Genomic DNA, 5,214 nt, shown 5'->3' on the forward strand with positions numbered 1-5,214 from the left:
ACCTCTTTTTAGAAACGAAGATAAATTCAAGAACAACAAACCCAAAATCAAAACCCTCACCAAAACTGAAACTCCTTCAATAAATGAGAAACAGAGAAACTTGTTAAAGCAAGTGTTAAGGATAATGGATGCACAACCACGAACAGAGAAGAACACAAGCATAGCACACAAGGGAATTTAACGTGGTTTGGCAAAACCCTGCCTACGTCAACCAGAGAGAAAAAGAGTTTCACTATTTTTAGGAAACCTCACACTACTCTCACACCCAGAAAGTATTACCCTTTGCTTCCGTGTCTCCTAAGTTATCCCACAGAGACTATTTATAGGGAAACCTAAAACCCTAATCCCAATGTAATTACAAGTTTACCCCAATACTAGTAATTGACCCAAACCCTGTTTCAATTACAAATACAGCCAAAACCATAATTACATGGACCTAGAGATTACAAGACACCCAAACCCAACAATCTCCACCTTGGCTTGAATTCTGCAAACCACCTTGAAGAAAAACTGTTGATGATGTCTCTTTGCAATCACCAGTCTCTATGTATCCACCACACCTTACCGCATGGCCCACATCCCCTCCAGGGATGCTTTTGTACCGCCCTCACTAAACCAGCATGGCGCACACCCTCCAACTGGGGTGTCTCGTACAGCTCGCCGCTATATGACGTGACGTGGCTCCATCTCTCCTGTCACAGCTGGCTCCGAGAGATCACTGCCACTCACCAAATCCAAAGTGAAAGTCACTCGCTTCCTTCCAAATTTGCCCTTGTTTTGCACCTGAACAACCTGCAAATTCTGTCTACCTGTACCCCTTCCCAAAGTGTCAACTGGAGCTCCACCTGTTTCAATATTCCCTGCAATCCTATACAACTTACCAATCATCTTTCCCCGCATCACAACCATTGATCCCCTTGAAACCTTGAGAACTCCACCTTCAGATGACCATCTGAAACCTTTAGAATCTAGAGTACTCAATGAAATCAGACTCTTCCTTAGATCTGGTACATGTCTAACCCCAGTCAAAGTTCGCACAATCCCATCAAACATGCAAATCCGCATAGTCCCAACTCTGACAACCTTGCTTTCCACATTATTTGCCATCTTGACTGTACCACCTTCACAAGCATGATATGTAGCAAACTAATTCCTGACTGAACACATGTGAAAAGAACACCCGAATCTAAAATCCAATCGAAGTATTCAAACCTGATGATGAAGTCAGAAGGACATCATCTCCTCCATCATCGCTCAATAAGACAGCAATAGATGATTCATCACTCTCCCCGTCCTTCCTTTTCCTATCCTCCTTACGTCTTAGAAAATCTTTCCTTATATGACCTTCCTCTTTGCAACAGTAACAAGTTACTTTGCGACCAAAAGACTTTGAGTGACCCCTTGACTTGCTAGACCCCTCCATTCTCCCATTTGATCTTCCTCTACTATGACCACCCCTTACTGGGAAATCCAACCCTAACCTAACCCTAACCTTGACTCAGAAACCCGGTTGTTTTTAGGTCCAAAGACCCGGAGTAAAGGAAGAAGCCAACTATGGGCCATCTTAGTAGAAGACATGGTGTTTGACTTTGAACCCATGGATGTTGATGATGGAGTCCCATACTTGGAGGTCTGTGCAGATTTAGAAAGGAAGCTGCAACTGTCTGAAGATGAGATTAGTTGAAGGACTTTTTTTTGGTTATACATAATATTTATAGAGGAGAAATAAGGGAGGTTGGTAAAGATATATAAGGTTTGGGTGAGAGGGTGTTAGTTGAAGTGGTGAACCTCTTGAGAAAATCTCTTAACTATAGATGGGACATTTCACTGGCGGTGTGATAATCGAATTACATAGGGGTGGTTTGTATGGTATGTTTAATGAGGAAAATGTAGTTGTTATGGTGGAAGGGCTACCATAACTGAATTGAGATTCTACTTTTATTAGATGTATGATATTGATAGTATGATATGATTGTAAATTTGCATGATATAAAAAGCACCCTTTGGGGGATGACACTGGCACTCCAACCTCCTTTGTTTTCTTTCTATTAGTAATTTGGCTTTTTTGGTTGTGTTTTTCTTCTCATCTTCTGCTGTTAAGTATTTTGATGAGCACATTTATGTGTGAAATCTTAGGGCATAAAGCATGCATTTTACACACTTAAAGTGGAGCTACTTTGGGTTTTATATTGTTTTTGCAGATTTTAGGACTTTTCAAGATTTAAGCAAATATTTGGAGTTTTGGGTATGAATAATGCAATTTTACATGTCAAGAGGTCCATTCAAATTCTCAAATGCGAAAATGGGCCTGATCTGGAGCATGATGGGCTAGAGATATGATTATGGGCCAACTCCGAAATATTAAAGAGATAAAGAAGGAAAATTTGATCTACGGCTAAGATTATAAATCATCAATCAAATCTACAAATATATTATTGAGAGAGTCCAAATGGAAAAAAGAGTCCTTGCATACTTCAATATCTTATTTCCTATTTGGGATTTGATTAAAGAAAGAAAAAGAGGAAAAAGTATTATATTTAGAGAATGAATAGGCAAAAATCCCGTTTTTGAATGTCTCTGTCCAGTTTCGATCAAGCCCTTCATCAAACGGTCATCTGATGTCCGATCGTGCTGAATTTTGGAGGAGAGCTTCACGACTTCTTAAAACTCAAATCCAACGGTGGAATTATGCATCTGATCTCTCTAAGTCAGTCCAATTAGTAAATCAAAACCCTAATTGGCTGAGTCAAATAGGAACCCTAAGTTTGATTCAAATTCTGTTAAGATTCATATCTCATGTAAACTCTATAAAATGAGAGCATACTCCATCAAAAGAGAAAGTTTTTTTAGAGCTTAGTAGAAGCACTCTTTCTCCTCTCTTCAATTTATTTAGGCTTTCTCTAGTTTTCTTTGCTTGCATTTGTGAGATTTAAATTTCTAGATTGAATGTTTAGGTTTAATTTATCTATGTAATGCAACTCAACTTCAAGTTTCAAGTTTTAAGATTCGTTTTTCTCTAGGTCTAACAACTGCAGATCTAGATCATTCTAGATCTAGATTTGGTTGTTAGGATTGGTTGACATTCAAATCGTTTGTTTAATTCGCAAGTAAGTAACATTTTTAAATAATCTTCTCTACTCCCTCCATTCCCGCTTCTATCTACCCCCCCATATTCTTAACTTAAGATTTACTTTTAGCATTTATTTATTGTTCTCCCTTCCCCTGGGTCCTTAATCAAAGATGCCTACAGTCGTGCCTCTCTTTGGTTAAGGTTTCCCTTTCCTTTTATTACTCTGTTATTTACTTTCTGCAATTTACTTTCAGCATTTATTTTTCTGACTTTATTAATTATGTGCTAATTATGTTTGCTTTAATTTTTGTTTAAATTCGATTGCATTAGATGTATGGATTAGGACCATTCGTTTAGTTTAATTAAGTAATTAACAAATTTTAATCATTGCACTCTCGCATTATTATTAAGAAGTTAATTCTAAAGTGGCATATCTCCTTGAGATCGACCCGTTAGCTACACCATACTGTGCGCTTGCGGTTACTTTTAATTTCACAAACAAGTTTTTGGTGCTGTTGCCAGGGAGGTATTAGTCCACTTTAGTTTTCTCATCTTAGGTAAATCAAAGTGTTTTAAAAATAAATAAATAAATAAAAATTCAAAGATATTACTCTTAACTTGAGTAGAAACAAAAACGTATAGTAGTTCCCACTCTACTGCAGAATTTCTAGGATTCGATTGTAAGTGGCTCCAAAGACTATACGAATTCCTTTGCTGTCAAACCTATACAGCGTTCAGCTATACGGCAACCTTACGGTTTTGGAATCATTGTTTTCCCTTTTGTTTTTGTTATTTTCTTTTCTTTTATTCTTTAGTTACTTTATTAAAAAAAAAAACTCATTATTTCATAAGAGCCATTAATTGCATTAGGTGGTTAGTGCATGTGTGTTTGGACTCATGATTCTACAAATAGAATTGTCCGAGACCATGGTAGACCTACCTCTACCTAAGAGTCTTAGAGATAGATTTTATCCAGCTCGATCTGCACAACCCTCCTGTATACGTTTACCTGATGTGAGGGATAATAATTTTGAACTTAAATCTCATTATTTGTCTATGTTACCCCAGTTTGGGTTATCTAATCAAGATGCATATTTGTTCCTTAGGGAGTTTGAGGAGGTTTGTGTCCTTATGAAGGTACAACAACTCACTAATGATGCCGTAAAACTACAGTTCATTAGATTTGCATTAAAGGATCAAGCCAAAAAGTGGCTTTATAACTTACCTAGGGATAGCATTACCACATGGGAACAATTTACTGTCTTATTCTTGAAGAAATTCTTTCCTTTCTCTAAGACAAATAAAATAAGAAATGATATTCTTCAATTTCGTCAGAAACCCAATGAATCCTTTGCTAAGGTAATGGAGAGGTTCCAAAGCCTTCTCCAAGAATGCCCTCACCATGGTATAAAATTATGGCGTTTATGCCAAATAATTTATGAGGGTATCGATTATCAAACAAAACAACTTTTGGAATCTATGTGCCCCACAGGATTTACATTGTTCATTGATGATTCCGAAGCTTGGGAATTTCTTTTAGACCTAGCAGATAGAACTAGAGAATGGGAGTCAACCCAAGAATCTGAAAGGACTAGTAGGGGATATTTTGTTGATAGCCAAGTTCATAAGGAAGCACAAATAGATAGTCTTTTGAAAAAGTTAGAGACTTTGGTAGTTAAAGCTGCACCACCATCACCAAGTCAAGCACATTTTATTGATAAATCTATTGCTATGTGTGCATGTTGTCAGTCTCCTACATATGTAATTGAGGAATGTCCTAGCTATTCTGGAGGCCAACATGAAAATGTCAATGCGATGTTTCCAAACCCGTACAGTAACACGTACAATCCTGGGTGGAAGAATCATCCTAACTTTTCATGGTCTCAAGGGCAAAACCAAAATTAAGATTAAGCAATTGTTCCAAACAAAATCAATTTGGTGCCCCTAAAAAACAAAGTGCACAATTTTCTCATAATCAAAATATCCAGTTCCCTCAAGCCCCTAATTTTCAGAATGCCAATTTAGCTAGGCCTGCCAATCCACCTATTGTGCCACATATGCCTCTCATTGCACAAAATCAATAATCATCTGGTTTCAATAGAGGTAATAATCCAGAGTTTTCTCGTCTTTCTATTTAGAAAATA

The 5,214-nt window shown here is 37.3% G+C and overlaps 1 non-coding gene across 1 annotated transcript; it reads right to left on the minus strand.

Annotated features, from left to right (window-relative positions):
• Positions 1–4,372: 4,372 nt before the first annotated feature.
• Positions 4,373–4,479, minus strand: LOC148999068 (small nucleolar RNA R71). Its single transcript, XR_016171036.1, has one exon. It is a non-coding gene; the product is annotated as a small nucleolar RNA R71 (small nucleolar RNA).
• Between the last annotated feature and the right edge of the window lie 735 nt (positions 4,480–5,214).

This window comes from Hakea prostrata, unplaced genomic scaffold, assembly GCF_041222555.1.
Source record: "Hakea prostrata isolate BN-2017 unplaced genomic scaffold, UWA_Hpros_2 contig_50, whole genome shotgun sequence".
Classification (NCBI taxonomy): domain Eukaryota; kingdom Viridiplantae; phylum Streptophyta; class Magnoliopsida; order Proteales; family Proteaceae; genus Hakea; species Hakea prostrata.